Source organism: Rhopalosiphum maidis, chromosome 4 (assembly GCF_003676215.2).
Source record: "Rhopalosiphum maidis isolate BTI-1 chromosome 4, ASM367621v3, whole genome shotgun sequence".
In the NCBI taxonomy this organism is placed as follows: Eukaryota; Metazoa; Arthropoda; class Insecta; order Hemiptera; family Aphididae; genus Rhopalosiphum; species Rhopalosiphum maidis.
Window position 1 is genome coordinate 36,865,822 of NC_040880.1, and position 16,098 is coordinate 36,881,919.

Below are 16,098 nucleotides of genomic sequence, written 5' to 3' on the forward strand. Positions count from 1 at the left end.
AAGTTCCACGATATTCCTTCACCGACTCAACTCATACATAATAGTAGTATTATTATGATTTGATATTATTAAAATAAACATACATTTTTTTAATACACGATTAAATTTTTTTTATGAATATCTTGTGATTGAAGATAATTATTTTTGTAATACCTAGTACTTGGTAGGTATATTGTATTATTTTCATGTTCCTAAATGTTTAAAACCTTGTGTTCAATTTGGATTATTAACAGAAAATTGATTTGAAAATGTAGGTGGAGTTGTCATCATTAAACATAGTTAGTGTGGCCAACATATTTTGTAAAGATAGAGGCATAAACGTCGGTACGTGACGGTTGCACTGACATAAAGTGATTATCGTCTATTTTATTTATGAACATGATCTCTTGATCTTGTTTGTTTAACTCGTAGAAGTATGTGTGTAATCCAGGGTAATGTAATGTATTTCTTGATTTAACTGAAAAGGCAGAGGCAGTAAAATTAAACGATTTTTTTAAACGATTACCTGTTACTCTCAACTTATACGTTATACACTTATATAGTTATATATATATATTTATTAATTCCATTACCAATATTATAAATCTATAACATGAAAAATATAATAATACATATTAAAAATTTTAAATAGTCTATTTTTCAAATTAGTAATCAAATATATTGTTGTTCACAATAACTTTTATTTTTAGTAAATTAATTTTCTCTTGAATAATATTTTTCTGTTTCTGTGCATTTATTTTTATGTGATTAGTATAAAAAGATTTCTCGTATCCTTGATTTTTTAAATTTATTTGAGCAATCTATAACTTTAATAATAATCGAGTGAAAAATATGATATGCTTTATAAAGTGGTTATTTTATTCCAATTTTAAGAGTTTAAGCCCTCTTTCGTGAAGTCATATGTGTTTATTAAATATTATGTGACAAATGTTAAATAAATCTTGAAAAGTGCATTTTTAAACTTCATAAGCTGAATTTCAAATTTTTATTGATTTATCATTAATTTCAAATGTATAAAATATGATAGTTACTTATAGAATTCTATAATGCTTAACGATTAATAAAGTACCTATATCATGAATTCATGAATAAATATGTTTTTATAAAAAAATTCATGGTTTTTAGTAAAATTGTATTTGAGTCAAAAATTATTTTTATACCTATTTAATTCTTTATTATACTTGAAAAATTAAAACATTTTCTTAACGTTATTACACATGACGTCTAATGTTAGTTAAAAAAGATCAAATACAAAATACGAAAACTTTGTTTCGATTTATTTCAAACTATATAATATAGAAAACACCGTCTGTACGTATTAAACTGATTATTTAGACGTATTTTGGTAATCAACTGTTGAATTGTTTTAGTAAGTTCAATATCGAAAACATACAACAACCTTTGAACTATTTCCACTGCATATTGGCTTATGACATAGTGCTGAGATGTTACTACTTACTGTCTAAGAATAATTCAGTAAGTATGCTCACTAAAATGAGATTGACTATTAGCAGCTATTCAGCTACTATACAAATCAAAATACTTCAGACAGCGCAAGAATATGAGTCATTTCAATTGGAATTTAGCTGCACACTAATATTTATTAATGATTACACACTTTTATATATATTTTAATATTGATTTTTATTTGACTGTGTACCCAAATATTGGTAATCGATCAACTGTTCGCTTTAATAAAAAAAATTAAAAAAATATACTATAATTATCCATATTACCTTATAATACTTATGATGAATACAAATTTAACACTCTATTCCTCGACCTATCCGATTGGAGGACCAGCTCAAATTTCGAGGCTGAAATAAATATTTAGATTTTATGTCAAATTCAAGTAATTGTTTTGTATGCATATTGCATATATAACTATATAAAAGGTCAAATTTTATATTTAATCAACGTTACAAATACAATTATATAAATCAGACCGATGTATATACCTACTATATATTTTGAGATAGTAATAAGGTTTTGAATATGCTGGAAATCAAAATTCCATTGCTATTGAAATGACCTTATAACTATATTTTTTATAATTTCAGAATACAGATATAATTGCTTGAATTGTATAAATTATTAGACAAATTAACAAGAAATAATGCACATTTTTTATGAAATGATTAATCATAATCAATAAATCAAGTTAACCGGCTAAACCTGCTACTTTAACCAGCTATATACACTAGGTATGGTATAATTCTGCGTGTGTGTGTGTGTCTTTCTATTCAGATAAATTTCTGCGTGTCGTATAAAAACATAATTACGATGATGCCTATGCTATTCATGACACATAAGCTGTAACTTATCATACCACATATATCGTTTGTTACAAGTATTACATACTTTTAATATACATTACTTCATTATAGACAGTACAAACTACACTATAAATTATTTTAAATTAAATATTTTTTTTTCAATGTTTAAATTTTCTCTATTTTACTCTACCTAGTATGTATATCGTTCTATCTACATTTTTTCGTTTGTTTTACAAAACAAAACATTCCTCGATTGTATTTATTTATTTTTTACTAATAGCCTTAGAACTTTATGTATAATATTAACTTTTTGATGAGAAGGTTAGTAATTTTTTTCTACCTCATGTTTGATAAAACAAATAGGGTCTACTATTCACTACGTCACTACACATAGATAGCAGTTATACATAATGTTTGATATTGTATAGTAAAATATTATCTATTATACATATATCAGTACATTAGTATATTACATTGGCATAGGTAACGCGCTATACGTACCTATGCCAAAAATATGTTTCTATTAAGCATTATTTTAAATCATTATATATATCATAACATAAATAGAAAAATATCAAATTATAACACGATGTTCTAATGCTTGTAGCTCCTCTAATCAAGATAATACACGCTTTATTAAAATATGTATACATATTATACATGTATAATTGCTATGATATATTTTGTACATACTTATAATATATATAATAATAAATTGTATATACCAACCTACGCATAACGCGACTAGTAACTTAAAGTCCACGCAAATCGTATTAAACCACAAAATTAAAACTTTGGTTAAACGTTTTTTTCACTTATAGTTGTTGCAAAAGTAAATTTACGAGTATTATACGTGCGTATGCTGTAGAAGCATGTATAAGTAATGTTTTTAGAATTGTTTAAAAGCAGTTTTGCTGTGTAGATAATACTATCCTTGAAGTCAAAGTAATCATATAAACAACGCTTCAAAACGTACAGTTGAATATTACTATCTTTGGAAGTAATATATAATAGCTAATGTATAGTAATCAAGTTATATAATATTCTTATTTCTTAAAACTTACCACCGAAGTTTAAATAAAATAATATTAGCTACTATCTACTTACAAAATATGCGATGTACTGACGTGTTTCAAAGTCATTCGTAAATATTATTTTATTTTCATACTGAATGTATTTTTTTTTATTGTGTATCTAAAAGTATCCCTTCAAAATAATTCATAGTATATATCAATAGAATATTTTACATTTAATCTACACGAGACTATATATATTTCTATATGGTATATATTATATTTATATGTTTAATGTTCAGTTGTAAGTAATATAATGTTTTGTAGATTTAAGTAGTTCATTTTATCACTCTTTTAATAAGGTAAAACATTATTGATCAGCTGTTAATTATTAATATTTAGGCATTATATATTATTATAAGCCAACTCGCATTTCTCCTAGGCCATATAATTATAATACTAAAATTAATTTGTATTCGTTAATATCATCATATTTATATGCAGCCCACATAGCTGTCAAAATAATTTGATAGCGTGTTTAGAAGAATATGTTTCGTGCACCGAACAAACGCAGTAAATTTGTATTCGGACAAGAATGAAAGAACTGTAGCGGACGTGTTACGTATATATTATTGTATATAAAAGATGAAAGACGATATGGTCGGAATCAACTACCTCTATCTACACACACGCTGCTGCAACAACAACAGCCATCGGCAGCCCTTACGAGTTACGTTGTAACGCGGACCGCACAGGCTCTTTGATCAGGCGCTGGACACGCGTAAGCCGGGCCGGGCGATTGCATTCCATTCACCGCCGTCTGCTGCAAACATTACACGTACGGTAAAAACGTTTACGACCAATAAAGAGCGATTTCGAAAAAAAACATTATATTATCTCTTGATGACATTGAGGTGTCCGCTTGGACGAGGCCGACTCAGTAAATTCATCAATCTCCAAGTCTCGGGGTATTTGTTTCTTCGAACTTTATGGCCGACCATTAATCATGGCTAAGAGTTCTATCTGGCTCCGAGGATCGGGCACACGCTATAAACGCTCCGGTTTTATTATTTATTTATTCTTCTTTATTTGACTTTTCAATATCCCCCGCTACTCTATTTATATTAAATTATTACCACGAGATTCTTTTTATATTTTTTCATTTCATTTTCTCTCTTAGTTTTTTTTTTTTACATCCATTATATATAGCATAAACTCGCACACCGCACAAGTACATCGAAGTTGATTTAATGCGACTTGTGCCTCTATATAATAATAATAATAATAATAATAATAATAATTATTATAATTATAATAGTAATAATAAGAATAATGCGTGAGTGTGCTGTGCGGGAGGCCACGGGAGACGGGACTAGGAAGAAGGAAGAAACAAAGGAGACTCGGAGGACGCGTAGAAAAATAAGACGAAGGAGAATCAGACGAAGAAGAAGATGTAAAAAAAAAGAATCGGGATATGACGACTGAGGGAAAGGAAAAAAACAACGGGTTTATAAATTATAAGTGCACAGTAAAAACTCAGGTATGTCTATTAATACTAAATAAGACAGAGAGAAGGAACCAGCAGCTGTATATATATATATATATATACATATATATTATGTATAATGTATTAAATATAATAAAAACCTCTCCAGTGTTCACGTAATAAAATCTCGAGACTGCTGGTCGCCGTTTAACGTGCGCACATCACGGGCAACCCATCGTCGATCGCCCGGCTGTACCGCAAACGGATTATAATCCGCGGTCGATCATTATATATCTTCACGTACATAATATTATAGTGAGTTAATATTACCTCTTTTATCTGGTCTGACAAAAAAAAAAAAAAAAAAACACAATATTACAAGGCAACCTTGTACAGTTGTATATACATAATATTGTTCCGTGTGAATGCTCAATAGGTATACGATTTATGGCGATTGCTTGACTCAATATATTATAATTGGTATACACTACTTGCAATTCATATACTTCGTGCAATAGAAAATGCAAAAACGATTAAAAATATAATTATGCAGCCAATAATACTATTCTGTTTTAACCAAATACTACGGTCCTATATTCACTCTTCGTCGACCTATAACACTTTCACGCTAAAACTTGATATTCAAAATACAACTTTGTGTAGCTACATCGCATATAGATTTACAAGTAGGAAATACCTTCTTAGACTGATGTTGGATAAATGTAAATTAAACTAGAAAAATAGAAACAGCCAAGTCATGGTGACCCGAAAAGACTAGAAATATTATACCCGTTGGATGGACCGACAGATGGATTAAACATTAAAGTAGAAAATATTCTCTAAACGCTGTGTGAACCAATTTCACAGCAATCATTATAGTAAAGCGAATATGAATAATTACATAATATAATATTAATACAATATTAAAATACAAGTGTTCTAGTCTAAAACATTACTTATTAATAAAATTTCAAATTTCCCAGCATAATATTTCAAACCGAGATACCTGAGGTACTTTTCCTATTGACTTCTAACAACCATGAATCAAATTATATATCAAGAATCTATTATCTTTATTGATTGATTTAAAATATTAAAATACAATTAAGGCCTGCGTCACGGGACACACACTCAAATGTGACCACCCTTGTTATGACGTTATTGTATTTTATAATGAAAAACCTTACAAATTATACTTAGTAAATAATCCGAATTATAGAAATGTCTGGTTCTAATATAGTAATATCTTGTTGTAAATTTATGTAGTTATTTTATATACTTAGTGTGTACCTACCGATAAAATCTAAAAGCTGTTTAAGTGACGGATAGAAAAATTTTCATAATTATAAACAAAATACGTAGGATTACTTCACGATGGTAGTATGCGGATTTTGATTAATATAATACCATATTTGATTAATATAATTATTTAAAATATAGTATCAAACTCTGATCGAAGGTTCATTTAGATATTTTCATATTCGTATAAGCTAAGAGCACCAACAATCAGCTAGTTAAATTTCAATATTTCGGTAAATTTCTATATAATAAAAACATGGTTATAATTTAACCAGACAATCATTGTTTAAAATATTCTATTTTCTTTTATGAATTTCATATGTACCTATAAATTAAAAATATTTAAAAATTTCTGATTTATAAGTTTTTTTTTTTAATAATGCAGTTTGCAAGATTATAATCAATATATTAACAATTTAACATTTAAACCCCATTTTCAAAAATCTTAAATTTTTGACACAAAATCAAACCAATTTTACTTAAATTCTTCTTCTTCAAAAAAAAAAATGCTTCTAGAATGTAATAATCGTATAATAAACAAATGTTTACTAATTTTTATTTAATACTTTATACCTGATAAAGTCGTCATAGCATTAAATAAACACAATAGAACCAAATATATATCTAAACTATTTTGATGTTTTTGGATGATTTTTGTATATAATCATGAATCAAGAACCAACAAATAAAGAAAAAAAATGTATTGAATTTTTTTTTTTTTTAGACTGTATCAACCATTTAGTGAGTTATTACTTATAATAATTATGTGTATAATATGGATATATATTTATGTAATATAAATGTTTAACATCACATATTTTTAAGGAGGCTTCTCTGAATTTTCCTCTAAATTTCAATGTATATTTTGAGTTTCATGGCAACTTGTTAAGTGTAGGAGATGTTATCATTACTCTGATGGATACTGATGGAAAAATTGATTTAGAAGTTTCTTTGAATTTTCCATTTGATGAAATTGTGGAATACAACAAGTTTGCCTCTCATCCCATGCTAAGTAACTATTATAAAACTTGTACTTAAACGAAAATAATATTAATTATTATCAACCTCGTTATCGCGTATTAAAGTTTACGTTAATATTAACATTTGACAATTCATAATACGCATATCCCTGAGTAAATATAATTCTTAAAATATATCTTGACAATTAACAGAAATTTTACAAAAATATTGTTCAATTATATTATCGATTATTATAATAATATAAATTAATGTAATATTTTTGACAAAAATTAAATCAATCTATCTACCTACTGCGTAATCCTAATAATGACATAAATTTCTATAGTTATATCAAAAATATTCGTGAAATATTCTTAGTAATAATATAGGCTTATAAATCGTCTACACTCGGAATCGTTTTAGTATACACTATACACTATGATATATCAGTATATAATTATGATATATCATAGTCATATATTAGTATTCATTATTCAATATAATACATTGTACCTAGCAATAATACAATCTTTTAAAAATTAACTTACAATAGTTTATTATTTTACTTGTCTGGATAGAAGAAAACCTAAACAAATTATATGGCCCAAAAATAATGTACGCATAGATACTACTTGTAATTATTCAAATATGTGCACACCTAAATAGTACAGATTAACTAAATAATAATTCACTGCTGCTATATTTCTACACCAACTTCACATACTTTACGTAATAATAAATACATAATGATTTTTAGATAACAAACTTTAGTATTTAATAAGTTGTAAGTTGTTAAGAATAATTTAATCAAACCCATAGTAACAAAATATTTTTGCTTATGTAGTAAATATATTTATGTATAATAAGTCATATATTTGAACAAATTAAATATATCTACAGTATATAAAATAGATCTTTCACGAAAATGAACGCGTGTTGTAGTATTTTATGATTTTATTATTAATTTAGCATTATATTATTGTTTATAACCAAACAGAATTTATTTTTATTTTCCAAACATGTATAAACAATAAATACTCTAATATATATAACCTTATTACTAGCTAGTAGTTACGACTTACAATATTATTTAGGTATTAACTATTTTGTTTTAAATTGGTTTTCAGTTTATTTTGAATCACTGAATGAAGTAGAACAAATCTTTCAAAAATCAACGAGCAATAATAAAAACGATATTAAACAGACATGGGTCTGCATAGTGGACTTGTTGCCATTGGTGTATGGTAATTAATCATTAAAATCGAAAGATGTAAATATTTTATCCTCCGACTAAATCTATCTAAAAGTCAGGATTTTTTTATTTAAATGTATGTTTAATAGGTGCATAGTTAGTATTTATATGCATATTTGTGATTGATAATACTCTAATTCCCATTTCCTTCAAATATAGATGGCAAATTACGGCTTCGTTTAGTTCAATATATACCTAGTATGCATACTGTAATAGTTAGCAATCTAGTTTATTATCTATCTACATAACTTAACCTAACATACAGTGCCTCAATGGGGAATTTGGTTTTGGGAGACCTCAGGTTGATGTTCAAGAATTTTCTAACTTTGTAAAGTGATAAACTATTAAGGCCATTGAATAACAATAAAGAACAAATTAATTTAAGATATTACCCACACCCGTTTATTTTAAACTGTTATGGACTCAGTTTTACTCCTACAGGCCCACACACACATGTGACTCGATTTAAAGAAACACATAAGTCATAGCACTCATAACTCAAATACCAAAAAAATGTATGATTGATGCATTAGATTATAAACAGCAATCTTTTTTAAGAGACCTTTAATTTGCAGCCTTCTTTCCTGACACTTAGATCCGATGCTGATACATAACGCGCCTACCTGCTATAATGATACATAAAACTGTGAACTAATCGTATACCATATACATAGATGGTACTAGTGATGAAGCGGAAACACGCGTTAAAGTGTGCGGACAGTACCCGCTGAAGGCGATCGGTGAGCGCAATCAGAATTTGCTGTCGGACGCGGCGTACTTAAACGCGACCATATCGTGTCCGGCCGGACTGAGTCGGATTGGACCGACGACGCCAAACAACGTACTAAACATCGCCGTGCACGGTCTGTATAATCCGTCGTTGAGCAGCCATCGGCGTCAAAGTCGCGACACCACGTGTTCGGCCATACTGCATCTGCCCTCGGCAATCGACTCGGTAATAATAATAATAATAATAATAACACCTAACAACTTTGGCATGCGCCGTATAATTCACTGCAAAGTATTATACAAATTGGTATCCATGATATTACATTCGTTTTTTTTTTTTTTTTTTAATGTGTATAATATACGTTTTATTCCTTTATTCGTAACATATACACACACATTATGTAAGTAGGTTTAATATTATTATCGTTTTTACGACTGCGATGAGATGAGACCCGCTCTGGTTTTGCCCGCGCACAACCCGAATAATAATATAATATACCTACCTCTATATTATATGTCCGAGAAGGTATATATTATACAGACGTATAGGACAACGCCGATATAATAATAATATTATAATATAACAGTCATAAATAAATTTGGATGGAATTTTTTTTTATTATTACTTTTTTTTCTCCTGAAAACTGTCTCGCGCTATAAATTTTGCCAAAAAACAAATACGCCCGTCGTAAAATATACCGACAACGGCTCAGCGTGAGTTCGTTTATCGATTTTTATTTTATTTTTTTTTTTTTGCTTTTTCAAAAACAACCCACACGCCGCCGCTGCCGCTTGTTCCACGCCGGCATTGCATATGCCATATAGATTCCTAATGTATTCACAAACCCTATAAGTTGAAGTGTATATGTAACGTCTGAAAACTAAATCCGGTCCAATCATACATATTATTATACTAATGTATTTTGAGAAAATTTTTCTTTTTTTTATTGATCATAATATTCTGGATTATGGTGTACTCGCGGTATAACAAGAATAATAGATATATTCTTTACGTATACTTAGTCAATAACTAAGCAGATAAAAACAAATCCAATCAATTCTCCTACCCCTTTATTCCTGTATCTAGAAGTTTGTTTTTAGTCTCTGTATTATATATAATAATGTATATTTAAAACCACCCATCGTTTATCTCGAGTCTTGGTCATCATAATATTTAGCAATGACTCAATGATTACAATTTGTACGTGGAAATTTACAGATGAATACTATTGATTAGATATCAATTATCTATAACCATTATTATTTATTAAGGCTTTTACCAGGTGTACCTATATCATATTGTTATCAACGTTTTTAGCGTTCTAAATATAGTTAATTTTAAAGTTGTATAATACCTTCTACATTGTACAGTGATTGATTAATAAGTTTACTTAATCCTCCAGAAAACTTGTTTTGCTATGTTAATGCTCATCGTAATATAGTAGATACCTATACACGTAAATAATATTATTGTATTATTGTCGAAGATAATAGCACGATTTTTGATAAGACAACTTCCGTACAGTTTTTGAATTTCGTTTAGTGTTATATTGCATGTCGAATAATATCACATATTGTACCGTTTATAATAAAAAAAATGTATAATAAAAATAAAATATTTTTATTGTATCCCACAATTGTTCATAGATCAGATACATCAAACGTCGTCGGTTTACATTATTTGATAATAATTTTTTCAGCAATAATTTGCTTCATTTTAATCGTATTTTTATTTTGCTGTCACAGTTTTATAATCAGTTATGAGTTATTTTATTGTATAATTGATAAAAGTTTTAAATCATGATACTTTTGCTAATACTAAATGAAAAATGAATTATTATGTTTATATATTATTCAGTAAACCATATTATATTTGATAACAGAGTTGTATACTTGACATATTGCTAATAGTATTAAAGAGAATGAAGGCTATAAAGTATGTAATAAGTAGGTGTATTCTAGCATTAATAGATAAACAGATTTAATCCGAACCCCCTCAATAAAAAAATTCTGGCTATAGCACAGGATATTAATGTTTAATAACAAACAGGATATTAGTGTTACACTAGTAAAATATTTATCTGAATAACGTATAATACAATATCATCTTATTAAATACCCTAATAAAGTAATAAGTAATAAGTAATGACATTGACATAGAATAATAAATGTAAAACTGTGATAAATGGTGTCCATATATAGGTATGTAAATACAAATTTATGCTGCTTAAATTTATTCATACGTTAAAAACAATAATCTAATAAAAGCAATAAATCAAAATCAATGCCACCATACCCGGGTGTATAGAGCGTATATCACGTATAGACCCTAAGGCTCATTTATATATTTTAGAGAACCTATCAACAATTTTACATCTCAAAATTCTCACGAATACAGGATTGTTGATTGAAATAAAATAATATTTAAGTATAGAAAAACGTTATGTAGTAACATCAGATTATAAATATCATAAATATATATATATATATATATACCTATATTATATCTATGGTTCTATAATATTCATTACGGTTATTTGAATTTTATAATAAAGTTGTTAAAATAAAATCAATTTTAAAACTATTTTGAAATATTAAATTATTATAAAAATTAAAATTATTGCACACTGAGGAAAGGGTAATACGAAATTGGCTCCCGGGTCAAATAAAGTGTGCATATTGTGTACGAATTGGTTCCCAAATAAAATTACTTTCCAGTATATAAATGTTACAAAATATGTACAAATCGATAATCTTACAATATTTTATTAGGTTTTACGATATCTGAGTGAGTTTATAAATATAATTTTTTATCTAGTTGTATCTAGTAGTAATTGTTTAGTTTCACTTAAATATTATTATTAATGTAAGGAAAAAATATTATTATTGACCAATTCGTATGTACTACTATGTAGCGAATAACATATTAATATGAATTTATTATAATGGGCCACATTTTTAAACATACCTTGGTATTTTAGATAGTGTTTGATCTGTTTGAAGCATGAACTATTTTATATATCTATAATAATTCTATACAGTTCTAAGTCTATATAAAACAGGAAGGAAATTGTTGCTGATTGAGTATACCATAATAAATTAAAAAGTTAATTTAACAAGATCGTTTTATCATGAAAGCTAGCGGGAAACAATTTTCGACAATTGGGAATCAACTCGTAGTCATCTCGATAGAAGGACCCTTTCTGATTTTTTTTTTTTTTTGTTTAAGTCTAGCTTGGTACCTAAAAACATACTTTAAATTCCGGTTTTGATGTGGCTTTTAGCTGTAACAAAAGTTTTGGTTGTGGTTCTTCAAAATTAAAAATGTCTATTTTGGTTGAAATCGATTTTGACCACATGTAGTATTTAATAAATATACAATAACACAACAATACAATTACACATAAAAAATATTTAAGCTTTTAACATGAAAAAATGCATTAATTTCGGTTTAAGTTTCTAAATTACTTAAATAAGCACTTTATAGAGGTTCTAGTTCCAAAACCAGTTCTTTTCATTACTGTTCCAGTTCCGCTTTTACAATAGGTACAGTCTAGTATAAACAGCAACTATAATTAAATACTGGTTGATATTAATTATTAAGTTTTGTAATTGATATTAATATGCATTCTTATCACAGTTATACCTACTTATAGTTTTATAACATATATATTTCATCATATTAGTAAATCGTCACCACGGCCACACTAATCCATGACGTTTGAATTATGTAAAATACATATGATATCTATCTATGTACAGTATATACATACATCGTTAACACAATCATAGTTGTTGTTTACTGAGTTATCAAATATAGCGATTAATAAGAGGTTAGGTATATAATATTATATTGTTTATATAGGAAATCCATAACTCCGTATTTGAGCGTGGCACGTACACAGACGTAACGAGGGACGTAAACGATCTGCGATGGTTCAGCTTGGATAACATGCCGGCAACCGTATCCACCACAGGTCAGAGGTGCGTAATCATACTATTCCCACGAATTCACGTGTTTGGCCACTTGAAGCCGATCTGCGGTAGGTCAAAAATATACATATACCCAACAACAACTAAACAAAACAAAAAAAAAAAAAACGGGTAGGCTCCACTTAAAACAGACACACAGTATATTATATTATAAAATGTATACATGTAAAGACAATAGAGAGGAGTTTATTCAAAACAGCGTATACCTACAATGATAAATATATATATATGTATATATTAATACTCCGTATATAGTGTTGCCCCTTCATTTTGACGTCTTGTGATTGTTGTGCAGTAAAAATCCCATGGACGATATTTTGGTGTCTAAAAATGTTCCCAGATCGATACAGGTGGTCTGAATTAAACTCAAGAGCTTCGTTGGCATGCGCATATGTAACGCGATGTTGAAAACGAAATTGTCTCTCCTATAATAGGTTCGATGAATACAACGGCATAGTGGTGAATTCGGCGAAGATTCCCAAACCAAAAAACGTACTGTTCAAAGGGCCCAGATTCGAATGGAATCTATGGAATCGATTTCTCATGAACGAAATATCTTCATATGCATTACAAGACTTCATATTCAAGTACTCACGAATTATAACCTGAAATAGAGATACATTGACAGTATCCTAGAAAAAAATATCTACAGCTATAAGAACGTTAAAAAAAAATAATTTTTAAATAAGGAACAAAAACAATATTTAAATAATATAATTAACGATAGTATCCTTGATTATTGACTACTACTAAGTATAACGATAGCAGTAGCTGTAGCTTATAAGTATTTATACTTATACTGTATTTATAAGTAAAAATATACATATAATATATTTTTTAAATTGTACTATAAATAAAATATAATAGTCTATAATGATAATTTTTTTCTAAGATACTTTTATATGGAATCCTATAACATATGCTTTCAGTTAAACATATTATTGAGTTATGACATTAATGTTATTCATGAGTTATTTTTATCAGACAAAAATATCTACTTGTCACATTTTTATTTAACGAAAACAACCACATGATGATTAACAATACTAGAAAAACACCTTCCCGGGAGTCAAATACGAGCATCAAAAATGAAGTAGTGTTTGTAGCTTTTTTGGATTTGTCGAAGTTATTAGAGCCAAATTGTATAAGAAACTGTTCGTATTCAATATTCATCTGAAATCATGAATTTATATTTATAGGTACTTCAATAAGATGTTTGTCCATTGTTCATAATATTGACGTAGAAATTGTAAAACATAACGAATTGTCATTCAAAAATTTTGACCTTGGTAAACTTATAAAGACAAATATCGAAGAAGATTTGAAAAAGGTTTTTTAATTATTTTATTCATATATCTCTAAATTATTATATACCTATTTTAGGTGAAATCTATTAGAACTTGCGTAGTCGGGTAATGATAAATAATATATTTTTTTATTCATCATATTTTATTTGCAGTAAACTATATAGAAAAAGATTATCGACGTAGAGTACTCGTATATCTAGTGAATATAAAACGTAATATAAAATATAGTAAATGATATACTAAATAATAATATGATGTTTTAGCATAATTTTTAGACAAATAATGGTTATTTTAAAACAAATGTGTTTAATATTTATCCAACGCCATTTAAACACAGATTCGCAATATTAAGTATGTAATATCATGATATTTCGCATTAAATTTTGCGTTAAATCAGTACCTATAACATTGTAAATTTCTAACACTATTATACTTTAATTCATTGTATCATGATTATTGATTACTCAATACAATATATCTACATGTAAAAATGTATTTAATTAACTTAACTAAAACAAATAACATAGTGTAGGACTGTAGGTATTAAATGTATTAAGCAGTTTTATTTACTACCATGCAAAGTACATCATTATACTTATTGCCTTATTGGTACGTATAGTGACGACTAATTTTAATCATCTAGTAAAAAAAAATTGACTGATTTTTCGGTCTTTTATAATTATGCATGATAATTTTATACATTTGGTTAAGTAACATTATTTATGAATGAAAACATTTTTATGGAGAACATATTATATGAGCCCGATGTGATGATGATAATGCGTTTATGTGGCCATATAGTATTATATTATGTGATGACAGATTGCGAGGGGACACATTTAAATATACTTACATGGAATTATAACTTCGGGGAGTGAAAACTCTTGTTTAAGTTTGATAACTGTCAATAACAGTGGATTGGTATATTTGTAAACGGTGGTTTTATTTGATAAACATTATTGTTTATGTTAATACGTCACATATCTAACAAAAATATACACATTGAGTAATTAAAATAGTACGTTTGTTTAGTCTAGAACACCAGTGCTAGACACGTCTGACAATGAAGGGGTGTTAACCGAATGGACATTTCCTTTTATAGTTGTTGACATTTCCGTGAATTATTCACTTTACGATCAGTATTTAAAATATTTAACATCAAGGTAACTACACGAAGTTACTATAACATAAATTCATTCAATTCATTGATTAGCATTGTAATATAACTTATTTATTTAAATATAGACAGATCACTTTGATGCACATGAATATTATTCCCGAAATACCGCAAGCTGTAATATGTAACGGGCCAACGTTAAATAAGTATCAAGATACCTTAAAATATATCATAGAAACGTTGATAAATAACGTACAGATAATATCATATTATTAAAACGATGGCGTAACGCATACGTTAATGAAAAAACATTTTTATTTTTGTAAAATTAGTAAAATTTAAACGGTCTAGACATATTTTTAAAGTATACAGTCTCATAATATATGTAGTACTGAATACTGATCGTTGTATAGATGTCGCTGTAAGCTAATATATTAGCTTCCAAAGGAAGAATGTTAAACGTTACTTTAGCAGTAATAGCCTATACACAAAACGATGATTATTATTATTATTATTATTATATATTTTCAAATGGCATTTCTTTAATTTAATGTATAAATGTGTAACATATGCGTTAAATCATATCTTTTAATACGCAACTTCAGTAATAATTACAAATATTATAAATTACGTTACCAAATAATTAGTCGGAGAGAATTAATGATC